This window comes from Camelus dromedarius, chromosome 18 (genome assembly GCF_036321535.1).
Source record: "Camelus dromedarius isolate mCamDro1 chromosome 18, mCamDro1.pat, whole genome shotgun sequence".
NCBI classification, from domain to species: domain Eukaryota; kingdom Metazoa; phylum Chordata; class Mammalia; order Artiodactyla; family Camelidae; genus Camelus; species Camelus dromedarius.
Genome location: NC_087453.1, coordinates 9,976,039 through 9,997,073, shown reverse-complemented (window position 1 = coordinate 9,997,073; position 21,035 = coordinate 9,976,039). Strand labels below are relative to the sequence as shown.

The following is a 21,035-nucleotide window of genomic DNA, read 5'->3' as shown; positions in this document are numbered from 1 at the left end:
AGTGTCTTGTTGGTTTGTGAGTTTTCACTTTCACTGTCTCTCACCCTCCACTAGCACATAGATGAGGCCGAGGACATGCCTGTCTCACGCCCTGACGAACCCCAGCGCTGAGCACGGTGCCTGGCCTGCGGCAGGCGCTCAGGCAGTGCCTTCTGAACACTCACCTGGGAGAATGGAGCCAGTGTGCTCTGTCCAGGTTCTCAGCGTCACAGCCAGATGGAGCTTTGAAGGGAATCCTCTGGCAAGGGGCAAGCAAAAGCCCCAGGAATGGTGATTTGTCAGGGAGTTTAAGCAGCAGTGGTAACTCCTAACCCAAGGAGCAGCCTCACGCAGGGTCTTCAGCAGTCCGGCGGGCACTTTGCATTGCCTTCCAGAGACCCCGCGGTGAAACCAGCCCAGATACCGGGGATCTGTCCTGATTAGCGTCCTCTTGGGGGACTGCACGACCATCTCTGCCACGCATTCTGAAGGCAGAAGATGCATCCAGCTGGCCAATGTCGATTGGTGGCGACTCTGTGCCAAGAAGTGCCCGTGCCACTGGGCTGCAGGGAACTAAATAAGGCCCCTGGTCCCCTGGGGCTTTGCACTCTGCTGGGAAAGACTGTCTCTAGATGAGTAAGTACGTAAAGGAACAAAGTCATCTCTGAAGTAGTAGATCAAAGCAGATTACTGTGACCAAAGTGTCACTGGGTTGCATGAGTTCGTCTAAGCAGCTGGAGGAGGCTCTTGAGGAGGGAACTTAGCGCTGAGATCTGACAGCAAGGGGGAAAGCGATTCTGGCTGAGGAAGGCTTGAGGGTGACATGTCTGCAAAGCAGAGAGAAACCAGCAGGTCCCACCATGAGGGGCCATGTCGCCCATAGCCAGGAATTTGAGGTCTCTCCAAAGTGTAATGGGAGGAATTTTAGCTTGGGAAATCTGAAACATCCCTCTGAATACAGTGCTGGAGATTCACCATGCAGGGCAAGAGAGGATGCTCGACGACCAATGAGGAGACCATTGCAGTCAACCAGGCAGGTGACCTGGACCAGGTGACCAGTGGGGATGGGAGACAGAGAAGGCCGATCTTCAGGGCTTCCTAGTGTCCAATTTGCATCCTTTTGGTCGCATCTCATTCCTTCTCTTGTTCTGCACCTAATGCCCTTTTGGACAACCCACCAGCAGCCTGAAGACCTTTATGAAGCCCCTTCCTCTTCACCATCTCTTCTGGAGATCAAATTGTTGAAACAGACCTTCCCCAGCAGAGCCTTCAGATGAGACCACCTCCCCAGCTAGCACCTTGAATATAACCTACAAGAGACTGGAAAAGGACCCGGCTAAGCCATGCCCATAATCCTGACTCACAGAAACCATGAGATAACAAACATGTGTTGTTTTAAGCTGCGAAGTATGTGCTAATTGGTTACACGGCAAGAGGAAATGAAGATCATTTTGCAGATCATTCGTGAGTCGTCACCAGCCCTTCCATCAGCATAGCAGCTCTCAGCTGAGCTCTGAAAGGCTTTGAAATTGCAGCTGTATGTAAATGCCTCATGCTTTCCCAGGCTTTCTTAATCACTGTTTTCCGCCCAAACACGAAATGGGGTGACCAAGGGTGTTCACTTGAAATTGCCTGTGTGAAACAAATGTCAGAATATTTCTGAAGCTTCTCTCTCTAGAGAAAGCTTTCTAGAAGGCCCAGCTCAGGGGCTGGCATTAAGTGGGTGTACCCATTTTCTCTTGCCGTGTAACCAATTACCACATACTTAGCAGCTTAAAACAACACATGTTTATCATCTCACGGTTTCTGTGAGTCAGGATTATGGGCATGGCTTAGCTGGGTCCTTTTCCAGAGTCTCTTGTAGGTTATATTCAAGGCGCTAGCTGGGGCGGTGGTCTCATGTGAAGGCTCTGCTGGGGAAGGGTCTGCTTTCAAGTTCACATGGTTATTGTTGGAAATCAATAGGTTTTAGATGTAGGGTCTTAGTTCCCAGCTGGTTTTTGGCCAGAGGCCACCTTCAGCTGACACTGGAGTCTCCCCAACATGACAACTTACTTCCTCAAAGCAAGAAAAAGGGTCTTCTAGGGAGACAAAGGTCACAGGCAATATGTAACAAAGCCAGGGAAGTGCCATCCCATTACATTTGCCATATTTTATTGCTTAGAATCAAATCATAGGTCTGACCCACATTTGGGGAGGGGGGTGTCATCACACAAGATATGGATGCTAGGATACGGGGATCACTGGGGGTCATCTTGGAGTTTGTCCACCACCACCCAGTGCAGGAGGCATCTTCTGAGATGACCCCGAAGATCCTTCTCCCCTGCTACTCACCACATTGTATACTCCCTTCCCCTTTAGTCGCTTGCTTTTCACCAGTAGAATACCTCACCATTGATGGCATGCTGCTTCTCAATTAGGGTACATAAGATAGCAGCTTCCCTCTTGCTAGAAGACTTTCTCCTTTGCTAAATTTGATGGGGCAAGTAACCATGTTATGGGAAAACCCTGTGGCTAGAAACTGAGGGCAGCCTTCAGCTAACAGCCATCAAGGGACTGAGGCCTTCAGCAAAACCATCCAAAAAGAACCAAATCCTGTCAACCACCACATGAGTGAACTTAGTGGTGGGTTGTTCCCCAGTCAGACCTTCAGATGAGACCCCAGTCCTGGCTGACACCTTGATTGTAGCCTCCAAGACCCCTGAGCAGAGGATCCAGAAAAGCAGTGCCCAGACTCCTGACCCACAGAATCTATGAAATAATGAGTATTGTTTAAGCCATTGTTGGCCATAGTTTGTTACTCAGCAATCAGTAACTCAATAAATCATCACTGAATAACTGAATGAATGAAATAATTTAGCAGGAAACACTGATTTTGGGGAGGGGTGACCAGGAGAGCACTCAGCCAATTTCCCTCCTTGCCCCTGAGCCACTGAGCAGGGCCCCCAACACCTGCACCCCTGCCGTGGCCGGAGCAGGTGCCAGGCACCGTACACGATGACTCTGAGAACAGACCCTATTGCTGCCCTCCCGGATCTTACCAGGCCAGAGCGTGGAACCCTCCTGAACCTCATCTCCACACATACAGCTCACCTGGGGGGAGCAGGCAGAGGGTCTGGGGGTCACCTGATCCTCCCCCTCCCCCGGGAGCGGCTTACCTAAAGGGCTTGTAGCTCACACGGGGCTGATAGTTCCAGCCTCCAAGACAGCCTGAGGCCTCCTTGGCTGCTTGGTAATCAGACCAGGTACCTGTAAGGAGGTGTGACTCTCATTTTCACTTAACTGAAAAATCCACATCATCAAAGAGAGCATAGATGCTCAGTGGCCCTTTCTTCCCTCGCCAGTGACCATTAACCTTTAAAAAGATGCTTTATGAGCCATGTGGCGAGCCTCATTCTCTGTGCCACATGTAATGAGGCTCATAATGGGTCAGACTCAGGAAGGCGTGAACGTGAGAAATGCCACCAATGAGAAGCCCAGGCAGAGCAGGCCCCTTGGCCACCCGGCCACACGGGGGCCTGGAGGGGATGTGGCAGCAGCCATGTCGGACCTGTCAGACCATCCTTTTACTGACTGACGGCAGCATCGGACGTCTGCTCCACTAGGGAGGGGTCTGCCTGTTTGGGTCACTGCTTTGTTCCCAGTGCGCAGAACAGGCCAGACATGCAGCGTACACTCCATCACTCCACGAGCATCTGTGGAATGAATGAGGGAGTGAATGAATGCATGAATGCATAAATGAATAAATGAATAAAACCACAGTTGGAGGACAAGCCCCTGGGACTTGGAGGAACTTATCTTCTAAAGGGGCGGATTTCTAGAATCCGTGTCCCTCCATTTGCTGAAGGGAGAGATTAAGAAATACAGTTACCAAGTGGGACAGCCTTGTGCCCAGGGCCTGAGTGGGCAGCATACTGGCCGTCACAGTGACACCCTCCACGCACAGGGACAGAGACATGAGCGGGAAAGGCAGGGACGTCTCCGAGGTCGCTGCTCACCCAGAACCACGTGCTGGTGACTTAGAGGTTGTGGGACATCCTGCTTTCCGTTTCTGCTCCGCCTGGAGTCCTCTGCCCCAGACCTTCCCAGGCAGCTCCTCCCCATCCTCTGGGTCTCAGCTCACACACCCCCTCCTCAGAGAGCCCGCTCCTCACTCCAGGATCTACCACCACCCCCTCCCCCAACCACGCCCCGCGGTTTCTCATCCCCGCGTGCTCATCGCTCTCTGACCTTCTCAGGTTCACTCGATTCTGGTCTTGCTTATTCTCTCTCAACCCCCATGAGGACATCAGCTCCATGAGAAGGGGGACAGTGCCCATCCTGTTCACCGCTGAACCCCCTCGTCAGGGTCCAACACGCAGCAGGTGCTCAATAAACATGTGTGAAATGAATGGTTCGAGGAAACAGATTATCTATACACTTTGGGGACGTATAGAGTGATACTGGAAATTTTCATTTCTTAAAGCATTTACAAGCACATTTGCTGTCATCTCAGGGGGGTCAAACGCGCCCCGACGTGAAGACAGGAGGGTGGCCCAATTAGCTCCCCTACCGCCCTCCCCAGGCTCTTCTGTACTTCAGTAAAAACGTTCTTTACATTTCCTTCTTTTGAATCTGTGTTCACTGGAGCACTCAGTAAAGATGGAATACAGCAATTATTCGCTTTTTCTTTCTCCCCTTTTCAGCACACAACATGATTTTTTTTTTGCAGTTGGTTTAGTACCTGAACCCCCTCCTCCATCGTGGGAGGACCGTAGCGCAGCATTCAAGGGGTTTGGGGCATCCTGGAGTCTGGAGTCCAGGGACCAAGTGCCCTTTCAGCACCTGCTACCTGCCCAGGTCACAACACGCCTGGGCCTTGGTGCTGCTGCCACCTGAGGGGTGAGGAGTGTGACCAAGTAACCCCACCAGCTTTGCCCTGTTTTACTCAAAGAGTCCCTGCCAGGGTCAAGGGAGGGGATCAGGCTAGGACTGGCTCCCAGAGTGGACGCTGGTGCTCTGGTCCTGTCCTTCCCATGGGTAAGTCAGTTCTCCCTGAAGGATCTAATTCACCGATTCCCGCTGTCTGCCTGTCTCCTCCTGCTGTCAGACCCAAGGACGCCCTGGCTCCCGCCCCTCTGAGGACCGGTGCTCTGCTCCCCCATTTCCTTCTGGTCATTCCTCTTGCCTTGGCCTCAGAATCCACCCTGGATTCTGTCTCCTGCAACCTCAGAACCCAAGTGACGCGATCACCACATTTACCAGGACAGGTTCCCAAGTCTTCAGTCTCAGGAGGGTCTTCCTGGCACATCATGGGTGACAGAGCATCTCCAAGGAACCTCGGGACCTCGACACCCTCAGAAGCATCAAGAGCTCCAGGGGGGAGCCCCGACGGGAGACCACCGTGGAGACCATGGGACAGGCTGGGCGGGGCCCCTGTTCAGGCCCCGGCAGGTTGACTCAGGCCCTTGGCTTGTGTCCCCCCCTAGAATCTCCCGCCAGCAGACCAGCCCGAGCTCTCCCGCTCACGCCCTGTGTCACCTGTTTTGACCTGAGGGCTGGCCAGGCTTTTTCCTCACTGCCCCCCAACAAGGAGCAGGAGGATGTGGGAAGGGGAGGGGGCGATGATTTGCATGTAAACATGGGTGCGAACAAGGTCAGGAGCTTGAAGTCCTCGGGGGCTAAAACTGCTCCAGGAATAACAGTCCTTCTTAACATTTAATTAGACATTTATCAGCTGTATTTCTGTGGGACCCCGTCCTCAGTGGGGATTGGATCCCGTCCCTCGCGGGTGTCGCTTCACACATCAGTTGCATGAAATAATCGGACACACTCTGCTCCCCTCCCCTTCCAGCCTCAGTCACCTCGACCAGGTGTCCCCCAGGGCCCAGCGGTACGACTTCTGCTGGGGCCCAGCGCAGAGCCTGACGGGGTTTGGGTGGCTTCATCAGGATGGGGATTTGACAGTGACCCGGGAACCAGGCAGCGCCGGGATGCCGTGGGGACTGAGTCCCTCATGAATTAAATCATTTAACAGATGAAATGGGAAAGTCCTGCTCGTTTTCCTTGTGACTGAGCCGTGAAATAGGCTCTGGGACCGGCCTCCAGGACGAAGCGGTCGGTCGGCGGGGCCCGGCGCCCAGAGGGACTGACGAGGTGTCAGGAGGCGGGGCGCCAGCAGGACACGGTGCGCGGGGCCGGGTCACAATGCGCCGCAGATGCGCCTGTGTCCGCGGGCACCCCGACCTCACGGCGGAGGCAATTTCCAAAGGATATCGGGCAGCTTCAGGTAGAGGGAGGGGATCCTGGGTGGCTGGAAATGACCCTGTCCCCTACGTGTCACTTGGGACAGGACCACAGTGAGCCCTGGGGGCCGGACTAATGACTCTCAGCTTCCCCGTGGAGGCAGGCGGGGCAGGGGACACAGGACGGATCTTTATGGAAAAGGCAGCTCTCAGGGCTCTAGACTCCAGCTGAAATGTGACAAGGCTGTCCTGGTGGGGTCATTTCCTTTTACAATGAATATTTATCACTTTCATAATAAAAATGATTTTTCATTTAGAAAACAAAAAGCCACAGCTTCTGCGAGCAGCAAGCCAGAAGTTGAGGCTAACGGGCACAAACGCTTCCGATCACGCCATCCGCACACCTCCGGTCCCCACGGTGGCTCCAGGGCTGTGGTCGGCGCCCGGGGGAGGGGGTTGGAACAGTGAGTCCCATGGACACACCGGCCTCCAGGTGCCCAGCTGGACAGACCAGCCCTTAATTGCCGACAACGAGATTAGATCAGGAGCAAGTCGCTTGCTGCATTTGCCCGTGTAGACACAGCTGATACACACACGTCTCGCGGCCGACTTGTCTTGGGAAACAGTGTCATTGTCAGGTTTCCATTTTCTCTGCAGTGGCCTCTCTCTGTAAGGCCCCTCGTGCTGTGTGCTGAGCCGCACGTTTTCGGGGCCTCTCACCCCATTCCCTGAAGAGCAGCATGGAGGCCAGCAGATGTGATCATGTGGCTCGTTCCCTGCACACCTCCAGGGGGCCCCGTTCCCACTAGAGTGGGCATGGGTGGTGCCCCGGAGTGTGCAGGGCCAGCCTCTACCAGCCGCCCTCCCCTCAGGTCCTCAGGGAGACCCTCACCCCTCCCAGAAGGTCAGGTCCAGAAGGTCCCTCGGAGTCATCTCATCTGGGGCTTTCGTCTCCATTCCATCCGGGAGAACTTTGCTCGCAGTGGCCGTGCTGGGCCCCCTGCCCTTGGGCTGGTTGAGACATCACCCAGCAGAGCAGTTCTCAGCATCCCAGGTCCAGTCCACCGTCCTCAGTGAAAGGATGAGGACCTTGAGGCCTGGAGAGGAGGCACGTCTGCCAAGGATGCTCTCCAGGCAGAGCTGGGGACTGTGCAGTGTTTTATAATTTGCAAAGGCCTCTCAGCCCCGTGTTGTCACATCTGACCTTCATGATAGTTGGTCGACAAGGATGACACTGCACTTCACACATCGAAGACAAAACTGACCAGATGATGCGTCATTGTTTCACGTGTCACTAAGAAAACAGTGACAATTAAATTATGAGGCAACGGTGAGACTCCATCGATTATAAGACACAACCAGATCCAAGAGACACTAACATGTGAAAACGGCGCACCTTAGAATCAGTGCACTTCGGTGCGCCTCCCATTTCATAGATTCGGAAACTGATTCCGAGGTCTGGTCCTTTCCCACACACACTGCTGGCCAGAGGACAAGCCTGAGATGTCACCTCAGCCCCCCGGTGGCCATCACCAGGCTGTGGGGGCGGGGAGATGCGCTGCCCCGATCTCCCTTCAAGGACGGACGTGCCGCCCAGTGTGGGAGTGTGGTCAGCAGGCAGCCCCCCACTTTAACCGACTCCCTAAGTGCACTGAAGAGCAGACAAGTGCGCGGCATAAACACCAGTTCAAGGCTGTGCGGGCTCCTTCCTACTTTAAAGCAGTGGCCTGGGCTCCACAGGAGAACTGGGAAGTGAAGTGTAGGAGCGAAGGCAGCAATTGTGAGGGCCTCTCCCCAGGCCGAGTGAGGAGGCCGGGAGTGGGGGCGACAGGGAGGGGAGAAAGGAGGAGAGAGTTCACCCGTCCACTGTCCCCCGTCCACGCCACCTCTGCACTGGGAGCCAAGACACGGAGGGTGAGAGGCCACAGTCCAGTGAAGGCCTGAGGGTTCTGCCTCCCCATCACCTTCTCCAGGATCACAAAACAGGAGTGAGATACTGGCTACTTCTGCTGCAAGAACCACATCTTCCTTCTTTCCCGGCTAAGGCTGTTCTGTGACTGCGCTGGTTTGTTCATTTGTTCATGCCAAAGATATTTATTGAAGGTCTACTAGGTGCTGGAAATCCTGCAAGGGCTTGAGATGCAGCAGTTAAAAAAATAGTTCAAATCTCCGCCCTTAAAAGCATATTGTCTAGCAGAGGGAAACTGGCAAACAGACACAGGACATAAGGGACGTGCATCGGATGCATGTTACATGTCATCTCAGATAGTTTCAGCCCAACCAGTCTCCCACTGCAGAAACGGACTCACTGATGGTCTACAGGATCCCACTGTGTCCTGGTCACCTCCTGTTCACCCCACTGGTGAGGGAGGGACCCCCACAACCCCAAATAGTATGAAGTAGCTAACCACACATCACTGGACACTGCACAGATGGACAGGTCATTAGTCACATACACTCAAAGCCCAGGGGGTAGGACACTTCACGTCGTGCAGAGCCACATGGGCACTGCAATTGGGAACAGAGTGAACAAGCAGGGGCTGTGAGGGGCAGGCTTTGTAGTAACAAGAGGGTGAGGTCGTCCCTGGTTCCCATGGGAGGATGCGATTGAGTTGATTGAATAATTTAAGTCTGGCAGGGAAGCAAAATGAAACCACAGGTGGTGGCCGGACTGGGACCTAAATACCTGTCTTTGGCTCCAGGAATTCCAGTGATGCTTCACCATTTCCACTAAATGTTGGCACGAACCCTGAGGTTCTTCTGCAAGAATAAAAGATGGATAAGCTATGGCAGAGTCTACAAGCTGCCTGGATGACTGTGATCTTTCCAGTAAAAGCCTTTTAACCTGCGTTATCTGGGGCATCTACCCCTCTTCCCTTTCTCAGTCTATGCTGGTTTCAGGAATCCGTGGGCATGGATTCACTTTTGCATCTAAGCCTTCTGTTTGTTTTCTTCTGCCTAATGAAGGAAGGCAAACTAGGGGACATTTAATAACCTGTTTCCACTCTCTGGTTTCATGATATTAATTTGACTACATGGTCTCTTTAATGTTTCACCATCACAAAGACTCAATTTCATACATGAATGAGTCAATGTCAAATGGTTGGGGGGGGGCGTGCCATGTTTTCCTGACACCTCTTAAATGGTTTCTTATTTTGTACTGATACAGATCAGGGACCATGGATTATGCTGACAAGCTCATAAATTATCTGTTACTCACCAACAATACCAAGTCTTGCTTTCTTGACGGAGTGGTTGATGTTGAGTGCCGAGGATGTCCGCGAACTTGAAATTGTTTCAATTGTTGTTTACCTGCCAGAGATCTTGAACTTGAGAACTTCCTACTCCACACAGAGGTACAGATGGCATGCATGATGGGAGTTCTGTCAAGGGACACAAATTAGAGCAATCAGAGTGAGATGGAAGGAAGGGAAGGATGCACTACTAATTGGGGCATCATTACAGGGGTTCTGAGAAGTTATAAGAAATACGGTATCAACATTGAAACCCAGAAGTGACAGGCAAAAGTGACCATATTTAGAGCCAGAGGTCATTAACATGGACAATTGACAGGCTTGATGACTCTGAGGGGGAGCAAAATCACTCTGACAGTTGACAGTATGTTAAAATGGCATTTTATTATTTTTTAGAAGCCATCATTTTCAGATGATGACTGCAGGGATCCTTTACGGAGGATAATTGATTGCCTGACAAAGAACCTGTAGCATTTCCTCCCCACAATAGAAGAGAGAAAAAGCGACAATATGCAGCTCTTTAGAGCAGAAAAAGAGCATTTTTCAGAGAAAACATTGCGAAGTTTTTAACAACGAGAGCCGGAGGAAACACAAATACATTTCTCCTTCTTGACAAATATGATTTAATTAAGAGACTTCAAGCTAGAAAACAAAGTCTTGCCGGTGTCAGGCAGGGAACAGCAGCAGGCTGAGGGGGAGGGCCTCACTGACAAACAGCCCTGTGTTGTCGGCCCCTTAATTATTCATAAATGTCCCTGTGATGGAATTCCACCGCTTCAGCTATTTTTAGTTAATTCTCTACTTTTTTTTTTACTCCAAATGTTATTTGTGTTACTTTATGAAATAGTTTAGCCAGCCCACAATAAGCTCAGATGAAACAGAGAGGCTTGGGTTTATCCCCTCGAGGAATTTTAGTAGTTTTAACATTTTGCAGGAATGTAAACCGCGGGCACTGAAGCTATTTGCTCGGAGGTGCACCTGTGGCTCCCGGGTCCCCACACAGACCTGCAGCCCTGGCGGGATGGGAACTTCCCCACCAGCCAACACTCCCACAGCCAGGTTCTTCCATTCTGACCCCTTGGCTCGTGCTTTCGTGACACCATGGTGCCCTTCCTCCCCAGCAAGGACCACACAAAGTCTTTATTATCTGAGGACAATCTGAACAGATAAAAAGGTGGCTGAGACAAATCCAATTCAACTGGGTACCAAAGCTTCACAGCAAATGTTTTCAATTTCATTGGCTTTAGTTCCTTATCTTTTCTTAATTCTACTTTTCTAGTGTTTACTTTGACCTTTTTTTCTAGTGTCTTAAGGTGGAATCTTAGGTCACTGATTTTTTGATCTTCCTTCTTCTTCAATATACACACTTAAAGCCATACGTTTTCCTCTTTGCACTGCTTTGCCTGCATTCCCTAAAATTCTGATGTTGTATTTTTATTATCATTCAGCAAAATTCCTTTTAAAATAAATTTATTTGGAAAAAATACTGAGTCTATTTAGAATTTAAAAACAAAGCAAATAATAATTCATTTGGTACACAAATGTGTCCAAAATTATGAAGGAAAAACATGAGTTACTGAGGTTTGGGACACAGTACTGTAGCATTAATTTGGAAGAAAAATTTTTTTTGCTTCAAAATTTGTTTAAGAGGTTTTAAAAACCAAGTAATCTCCATCTGTCAGGAGGAAAACTGGACGCTAGTTGAGAATCTCAGTTAAGACACTAGGATTCTGCTTGCTTGTTTTATGCTGAGTTGGCTACCTTATCTGCTTGTAATGACTAACTGCCCCTCCTTGTCTGGATACCCCTTCCTCCCTTAGGAACAAAACCCCAGCTGTTTAGCAGGCACACGACAACCCAGGATTAGGACTATGGTTCCAAGCCTCCCTTGCAGTGATTTGAGGCCAGGTGAGTGAGCGCTGCCAGTGGACTGTGAATACAGGTGAGGAGTGCCCCTGCCAGGCTGTGCTCATGAAGGGAAGCATGTGCCCGACCCTCGCCTTTTCTCTCTTCTCAGTGTTGGGACGCAGACAAGTGTGGGGCATCTGGACCCAGTGGATGAAGCCGATGGCCTTGGCGTAGTGGAGTGAAGACAGAGGGAGCCTGGGCTCCTGACAGCTTTCTGGGCCAGAACTGCCACTCCAGCTCAGCTGTTCACATGAGTTAGAAATAAACCCTTATTTTGTAAAAGCCACTGTCTCTTTCACAGCAGCCAAAGCTAAGTCCTAATTCAGAGCTCACAGACACTGGATAAAGATCTTACAGACATTCTGATTCAGGCTGTCAGGACATTTCCCACACAAACCAAAAACTTGAGGGTAAAGGAGCCCAGTTTTTAGAGCTTTTAAACAAAACCCATGGCAGAAGCAGCAGGAGCTGGTTTTGTGAGTGGAAAAATTGAGTCCAAAACAGATGAAACGAATCATTCACCAAAATGAGAAGTAAATTTTGCTACTAACGTGCGCAGGTTAACAGTCTACCCCAGACAGCAAATGAGAGACCTAAGGCCACATGCAACCGGGAGATGTGTTGTGACCAGCCCTCAACTCTCTGTCTATGCAGTGGGTTTTTAACATTAAAAATAAAAAGATGCTACAATATGTGTACATTAGATCATCACACTGTACACTTCAGATATCTCACAATTTTAGTTGTTGATTGTATCTCAATAAAGCTGGGGGAAAAAAAGAGAAGATTTCACTTAAAAATCTAGATTTCCAGCTTCCTCTGAAAAATCAAAGACACTGTAAGCTGGCTGTACCTTCCATCAGGCGACTCACGACCTGGGTTGGTCCCAGCTGCCCTCTCCAGGCTGAACCTGCCACAGTCCTTGGCACTCTCCATTGCCCCTAACAGTCACTATTTATTATCTCTCAGACCACTGGGCTTTTTTTTTTTTTTTTTCTGGTAAAGACAAACCTCTATATCCACCTCTTTACTAAAAACAACAGAACAAAAGATGGATCAAGAGAGCCATGTGTTTGAAGAAAAGTTGAGTGCCCTGGGTTTCCTCGTGGGAATGAATTCCCTATGAATTTACCATGCAAACAAAATGCAACTGTGTTGAAAAAACGCACTCAGCCGGCCTCCCTCACATACACCTCCTCTCTAGGAGGAGCCAGACTCTGTAGGCATGTGAGTTTTCCTTCCCTTCGTACAATCTCTGGGTGCAACCTCCCTTCTCCTCTCACAGCTCCTCTAACCAGAGCAGGGTTCCTGGGGCCCCTTCATTCCGGGGAAACTGCTCACACTTTCTAGACGTCGTCATCCCAGTGAGAGCCAACTCCCTGTTTGGGGGTGTTTTCTTTGACCTTTTGCTTTTTCTTTCTTGGACCCAGGAACCCATCCAAGCCACGCTTGCTTCCCCAACATGTTAACACAAACAGTCTGCTTTCACAAACTAAATAGGCACATGCTACCTTAATTACACGGTTGCTATTGAAACACTCCAGTGACAGACAAAACCCCTCATTTAGGAGGAAAATTAATTGCACACGAACAGGAACACATTTCATCTTGAATTAAAATCTGCGACGCTCCCTTGGCAGAGAACTCCGGCTATTTCTTCTTTCCTGCGTTCCGTCTCCTCCCTACCGTGGGGGATTTTCTTGGCAGTGGGCCCGGGCTTTGAGGCCCCACGAGGGTCTCTCCGTCACCTCCCTTCATCCCCGTTCTCTTGCCTTGGTCGAAGCTTCCGTTGCCCCAGCCCACCTGGAGCGGGACCCTCCCTCCCAGCCCTGTCCCTTCCTGTGCCCGGTCCCCTCCCCGCAGCCCCTGAGGAGTAAAACCTGTCAGGTCAGTGACAGCTGCTCCATCGCAGCAGGAGGTGAAGGAACGATCACACGTGATGAGTAACAGGGAGCGGAAGGCGCAACGCGGGGAAGTGCTCGCTTTAGCCCAAACTCCCAGATGGATCGCAGCGCGCCCCAAGTCATGAAATCATCCATCTTCCCCCGACTGAAAAGAGGAATCTGCTGTGGCAAGTTGGAAAAGGGCAGCGAGAAAAGTCCTGCCTCCTCCTCGGAGTGATTCGTGCTCTGGGATGTCCCTGCTCCCGCTGCCCAGCTGATCCCCAGGCCCCTGGGGACTGTGCCCCGCAGACGCCCTGGCCCCCGAGCTCTTCCCTGAGGACAGGGGGGTCACCAACACCCTGACCCGCCACCCACAGGGGCCAGGTGGTCCCTGACCCCACAACTTGCTGATTCACCCTCAGCTCCGAGGAAAGGCAGCCTGTGCTTCTTCAGTCCTGGTCACACTCCCGTGTTACAGACACAGAACAGTTCAGTTTTCATCACTTCACTGGGAAGGTCTCAATCACACTCTCCCAGGGATCTGGGATGGTGGTACATTTTAAGGCTGCCAAATCTAAGACATACTTGAGAACTTTCCTTCATCCTAATGATGGAACCCTCAGGACAGGCATCAGAGTCCCAGCGTTAGTTGCCGAGGACAGCCCCCACCTCACCTCCACTGTCCATAGCGGCCTGGGAGATACACCCACTGTTTTTCCCCTCTGCACTGTGGTTATTATTACCTGAAATATTAGAGAATTTCATCAAATCTAAGATGCCTTGGGAAGAAAATATGGGGCTGTCAGGGAGCCAAGAAGCTCAGACAGAACCCAGAGATGAGGGAGGGGCCGCTCCCAGCAGAGCCAAGGATGGGGATGGGGTGGGGATGAGGTTTTCAGTTCAGGGCAACGGTAAGGACACCTAAAGCTACCAAGAGAATTAAGACTGCCCCATGTCGGGAAACTCAAGAGGCATTTTTCAAGGATGTAAGGAGCAGGAGATCTTTCCACTAAGTTACCAGAGCTTCCATGAGAGAGTGGGAGTAATTTCATGAGAGGCCTGACACTGTAGAAAATTTAAATTAATTCTCTGCTTGGCTGATCATGAAAGAGGATGAGGAAGTGGTTGCCAGAAATAAAAGATAATCAAAACATGTGATTTTGTAAAGAGGCAAACAAAATATGTGCGTGTACGTGTGTGTATATATGTAAATACTTGAGAGAGTAAGCCAAAGCAAGGAAGATAGAGAAGTGGGGGGAAAAGGGGGGAAAAGAACCCTAATGAAGGGAAATTGAGCTTATTCATTTCTTGATAGAGGTTATTCGTTTCTTGATGATGCAGTGGGACTTCCTCTGACACAATTAAACTTGAAAAGCCACCTTCGGCCTGTCCTTGGAGCCGGAGCTGATAGTCACCTGCAGGTGCTGGCTCTGGAGGGGACCACAGCAGCCCCACAGTGCTCTCGAGGAGCCAGTGCTAAAGCTACATCCACTGTCTTTTGTGCTGCGAGTTCTGCACCCCACACGCACACTGCCTGCATAGGGTCCCCCGACTCACCGCTCCAAGGTGAAAGCAACGCTTTCCACCCCTCCCAGCCCCCTTCTCTGGCTTCACAGCTTCACAAATCACGGTGCATGAGATCATTTCACAAGACAGACAGACATGGCATTAACTACCATCGCATCCTGTACTGATTCTTCTCTACCTCTTCCAATTATATCGAAGACAACATCTTGTTTTGGTGCTAATATGCCTTTAGCACCTCCCCAAGCCTTGCCTATATCCTTTGGAACAAAGAAAGAACAGGTCCCAGGCTTCGTGCAGAACGCAGCCCCTCCGTTAAGATGTATGGTTTTTATTTCTATGGTTACCATCCTCCTGCAGCAAGACATGCTGGTTTCCTATTTACACTGGCGATATGGTTTCCCTTCCAAATAAAAGTCTTCTAGTAAAAACAAACATGGGTTTATGTAAAGAAAAATACTGAGTGAATATTCAGCAAACTTCAGGGCAACTACCTGTTGTAAATCGAGTTTTGCTGGAACGCTGCCACGCTGATTCATTTACACGTTGTCCCTGGCTGAGCTGCTTTCATGATACACCAGCAGAGAAGCTGCAACAGAAACCACGTGGCCCCCAAAGCCTAAAAGAGTTACTCTCTGACCCTTCACAGAACACATGCGCCCGCCCCTGGAGTAAGGAATCATCCTGGTGGCATGTGGATGTGGCAAAGTGGAGACGGTGGCCTGGAAATGATTTAAACTGGGTGACCAGTGAGCAACGGTTAGGAGCTTGGGCTGCAGGGTGAGAGAGCACCCCGACTTTCCATCAAGTCCCTTCTCCTGACCCATCCTCAGCTTCCTTGTCTGTAAAATGGGAAAACAGGCCCTACCTCATGGAGCTCTCCTGCAGAGTAATGAGGCCATCAGGAAAAGGCGCAGGCGCAGAGCAGACAGACAGGAAGTGGCCGTGATAATTATCACGAAACCCATCTCTTACCAGCTGGGATGAGAGTTGCTCGGAGTAGAGGAACGTCCATAGTGTGGGGAAATTATACCAAGAAGCCACTTGGGCTTGGAAAATGTGGGCCCAAAATTAGGAAAATAACAAAGAAACAATTACTCAACATCAGTGGGGAGATGGAAGTGAAATCGGGAGGGAGGACGTAGAAGCACATTCGGTTGCTAGGTAACACATCCTGACGCTGGAGGTGGCAGAAACGGCCAAGGGACTGGGGCATTCATCGGTAAAAATCACCAAAATCACTTCCCTCTGTGTTGTTCCAGAGTCACCAGTAAAACGCATCCATTTCGGACTTCCCACAGACGCAGGACTTGAGCACATCTACCAGCCAACACCGGGGTTACAATGAGCTTCTGTGGTCCTTTCAAGGCAGAATTGTTTATGACCTTAACAAATCTGCTGTGAAAACAACAGGCGCAGGTAAGACAAGCTGGGTCCCCAGACCTGGGACTAAGAAACAGAGAGAGTTTCCTGCAACGGGTGAGTTTTCCGAGCTTTGGACGCTTGGACCATGCTGCCGATCTCCCCTCCAATCAGGTGTGTGCCTTGATTTTGCCGAGGTCGAGCCTGTCTCTGTCAGTATGACCATCATTTCCCCCGTGTGCCACAACAGTGAGAGGCAAATTTGGAACCCTGAGATGGAGTAAATGTTTATTTTGTTAAAGAACGGCTCCTTTTGGTCCCCACTTCTTCCCGCGACATGCCTGAGACAGCCCTTTCTGGAAAGGTCCACTTGCCCGAGCCCCCAAATTTCCTTTTTGCCCTGACCCATGAGGCTGGGTTTTCCATCTTTTGGCCAATGAAGAACTTTCTAATTTATAGAAACCAGAGCAGGTTGTTACAATTACCTATTAACTGTGCAAAGAAGGAAAGTGGGTGTCCTTCTACCTTTTAACCCAGCATCCTCGTTCTCTTCCAGTCAACGGAAAGAGAGAGATGATGCTGATATCCTGCTGGCCACAAGAGGATCTGGGAAATGTGGTCTTTCTTCCAGGCGACCAGGTTCCCCACCTCTATGAGAGACACGAGAGAGGGAGACTAGGGGTGGGGGGCACCCCGAGGCCTCTGTTGCAGCTCAGCAACTCTGCCCTGCCTCCTACGAGGGCAGCTGTGGGACAGATGACCCTCAAGCCCAGCACCAATGTGAGAGGGCATCTTGGTTACACGAGCCTGGCTAGGTCATCCCTGCGGGAGGACAGCACTCAGATCTGGGCAGGATCAAGCCTTCTGCAAACAACAGGCCAGGAGGGGAAAGATGAGGAGTGAGGATGGGGAACACCACCCACAAAGGACTTCCCCCACTTCCTGGGACTCCAGGGAGCCCCGGGTCTTCCCTCTGTGCAGCAGGCTCCGACCCCAATCAGACACCAGAGACAGGGGCTGAGCTGAGAGGCCCCCCAGGGCAGACACTCCCTGCATGGGTTGGAAACTCCACCCTTTGAACGAGATGCTAATTACAGCCCCAAGTGTGCAGTCTGTCACCTGCTAAAATTAGGCTGGCTTATGTTTTCGTCTCCACAGGTACAGCTGAGTTTGGGGAAATAATGCCGTTTTTAGCGCTGGCAAAAGTAGGAGATGACTGACTCCTAGATTCTAGAAACCAGGCTATCTGTGCAGGAACTTGTTTCCAGGAGTGTGACCTGTGGCGGCCAGCCAATCAGAAGCGGTTCTGACCACCTCACAGCTCAGCGAGGAGTGAGTGATGGTGGGAAGACAGTGTTCCTGGATCAGCCTCAAACTCGGAAGTGACTTGCAGAGCTGGGAGCATCAGTGCTTGGCTTCCCAGAGCACAAAGCCTCAGCTCCCAAGGCTGAGAAAAATCTGTCATGGAGGCAGGAGGGAGGCAGTTAAAGCAGGTCCCTGGGAGTGCATGAGGGGCCCCAAATCCCCCAAGAAGGCCTGAAAAGAGGGATGTTGGAATGAGATAGGGAGGAGGGACCTGAAGACAATAGAAGAGACAAGTGAGGGCAGGGGGAGATTGAGAAGTTTCATTCATTCGTTCATTCATTCACTCATTCGTCTGATAGATATTGAGTCCTACTGCATGCCAGGCTCTCTGCTAGGTTAAGGGACAGACAAGATCCCTCATTTATTTATTAATTTGATATTCTAACAAACACATACTGAGCCAGACAATGCCCTGATACAACAGTGAACAAAATCCCTTCCCTCCTGGAGCTAAAATTCTAAAGGGTGGTCCAATACCCTCTTTCCCAAAAGCAAATGAACAAACGATGTCATGAACCAGTGATTTTAGTAAAGGAAGCACCCCTTCCTGGGAGGCTAGAGCCCACCAGCGCTAAGAAAGGGGGTGGGAGATGGAGGGACAGGTGTGGCCTTTACGAGAAACCTCCTTCTCTTCTTCCAAGCCCTGAGGACACCCAGTGTTGGCTGCAGCCTGAGAGAGAGACCCAGGGTTCCAGGACCCCCATTCCCCCAAGATGAGCCCCTCCCAGCATCCGAGGGGATACCCCAGACCAAGAAAACTCCCCCACTGGCCCGCCCCTCCCCTGTGTGCAGCAATCCCTAGAGACCATCACGTGTTACTAAGCCCCAAAGCCAGGAAAGTCCCAGCACAGGACTCGGGCTTCTGCGGGACTGACCCAGGATGTATGACATTGTGAATGGAGCAGGATGGGGGGCCCCACAGTTATAAATTCCTCAGAATTTCCAAGGGGACCCAGTTCTACCACCAACTCAGTCTCAGGTTGCCGCTGCTGGGCTCCGAAGGGTCAGAAAGTTTTGCCGGGCTATGCAGACGTGCCGTGTAGACACCGCACCAGCAGCCTGCAAAGTCCAGACGGCAAGACTCTGCTCGGCTCAGATGCAGAGTTCACCTGGCATGAATATTTCATCGCCTGGTCCCTGGAAATTGTGCTTCCATCTTCACTGCTCTCGGATTGGCTCCCTGCCAAGCCCCTCCTGTCACTGGCAGGTGCACGGGTCACCAGGGACAAGCCTTGGGAAGCTGCTCCAGCCCAGCAGGGGGCAGGTCTGTCCCCACAGCACAGGGTGGGCTCATGTTCAGCTACTCTCTGGCCCCCTGGGAAGGGCCATAGTTGCTGCAATCTCTGGTTTTACGGTCCCACCTAAGAGACCAGAAGACTCTCAATCCAGGAATTACAGCTCAAAGCCCCTCATTTTCTCTGCTGCAGGTGGATCCCAGCGAGTAGCATGAACTTGAACACGGTCCATCTTGGGTCGTAAAGCTACACAGATCCTGCTCATTCTCTCCTGGAGGCGGGGGGCCCAGACCCCACCTGCCGACTCTGCAGCCCTGCTCTGCAGGCACTTGGGAAATCAGGGTTTGCCTGTTCTTAGTGGGGGCGGTGGATGAGTCTGGAGCCGAGAGTGGGAGGTCACAGGAGGGGTGGATGGCGTCTGGAAAAGAGGAAACACCTGGGTGAAGTATTTCCATTTTGCCTTTTTTGGAAGCCAGATGTTGGAATGCCAAGAAATGTGACCTAAGAAGGTCACAGAGTGAAACCATTCATGAGTGTTTTCTGTGCAGGAAGACAGCACATCACAACTGTTAGCTTTCTGAGAGCACAGCCTCTGGAGGAGGATTCTCTGGGTCCAAATCCCAGTCCACCACTTACTAGCTGTGTGACCTTGGGCAAGTCATGTAACCTCTCTGTGCCTCAATTTCCTTGTCTGAAAAATGAGGACAATGACAGTCCCTATTACATAAGAACATGGGACAGATTAGAGCAGGAAGTAGCAGTAAAGTGCTCAGTGGGGTCTGCCCACAGGATGCAGGGTTAAAGTGTCGGTTACTATCACCATCATCATCATCACCACCATCACCACCACCACCACCATCATCACAATTGCATTTGATGATGACACTCTGTGACTTTCATTCCTGGCCTTATCAGCCCCTTGTGGTTTTTTGCTGGTTCCTGTGGTTCAGACTTTTACCTGCAGAAACACAGGCTGAGAAGGATGCTCTAAAGTCATCTCCCTCATCGTCATCACCATCAGAAGCCTCAGATGTCACTGGGCCATGGCAGGTGCTAGCCCATTGTCCCTCAGATGGAGACACTACACAGTGTGCAGAGCACATGATTTCTCATCCATCTTCCCAGCAGTAGCTAATCTTGAACTCTGCCCTTGCCTCGCCCTGGCCTTCCTGCCTCCCCTCCTGCTCATGAACAACCCCTCCTCCCAATACAGGTGCAGTAACAGGGAACCTTTCAATGCCTGAATCAGATCACAGCACCTCTCTATGTAAAACCCTCCAGTGCCCTCTCTCCTGGGGACTGACAGGTCAGGCCAAACCTCCTCTCAGTTCCCGTATCTGCCCACGCTCCCCTCCCACCAGCTGCCCTGCCTATCACTGCTGTGTCTTACATTCCTTGAGCTTGTCCCACTTCAGGTCCCAACACCAGGAGTAACCCTCCCTAAATACACCTGCCCTCAGCTGCCTCCTTCTCATCTGGCAAGACGGATCAAGCGGCCCTTCGTCAAAAGGCCTCCCAACTTCCCAAAGTCAGCCACCCCTCCCGTGGGTCACATCACTCCTTTCCTTCACAGGACTCCTCATGGTCCACCAGTGCCCTGCACTTACTTCATTTACACATTATTCTTTCTCTCCCCCATTCGAATGTAAGTTTCAGGAGGACAGGGACACTGGTCACCACTGCATCCCCAGCACCCAGGAGAGGCTCAGGAACATTTATGGACAAATGATGAATCACAGTGGCCCAGGTTGGGGGGAGGGGAGCAGTGTGTCATCATTATAACGCATAGTCATAATAACAACATCACCTTGTGTTTACAACCTGCTTTACAGCCTGCAGGTACTTCAGCATCTGCCATCCCTGAAAGAGAAACCTAGACATTTAGCCAGAAAAGGAAGGGGAGGGGAGATTTCAGAATGAGGGAATTTTCCAGCATCGAGCGAAAGCATATGTTTCTTCCTGGTCTTAGGATAAAAGAGGGTACTCAGAGGAGAAAAACCTTGAGAAGTCAGTGCTGTTTTCTGGAGATGAGCCCACAGCAGAGTGTCGGGGAGTCTGCAGTAATGGAGGCTTTGGGATATAATTTGTTTTTAATTAAGAAGCAGGAGGAGGAAAGAGCAGCAGGCCCTGAGCCCAGGGCTTGGGAAGGCGCGTTTGCGTCGTTGGGCCTCCCGACAGCAGCCGCCAGAGCGGGCGCCCCTTGGTGGGGCGGGGCAGGGGCAAGCAACCTTGTCTCTCGAGAGCTATTGGAAGCAAAGCTCCCAATTACAGGCTAAATCTTGAAGCGGCCCTACAGAAATC

The 21,035-nt window shown here is 51.2% G+C and overlaps 1 long non-coding RNA gene across 1 annotated transcript in view; it reads right to left on the bottom strand.

Moving 5' to 3' along the window:
- Nucleotides 1-7,039: 7,039 nt before the first annotated feature.
- LOC116147478 (uncharacterized) overlaps nt 7,040-21,035 on the bottom strand; it is a 40,175-nt gene continuing 26,179 nt past the window's right edge. The window contains exons 4-6 of the long non-coding RNA XR_004131069.2: nt 9,424-9,586; nt 8,890-8,963; nt 7,040-7,497 (exon numbers count right to left, since the gene is read on the bottom strand). This is a non-coding gene — a long non-coding RNA (uncharacterized LOC116147478). The remainder of the gene's footprint in view (nt 7,498-8,889; nt 8,964-9,423; nt 9,587-21,035) is intronic.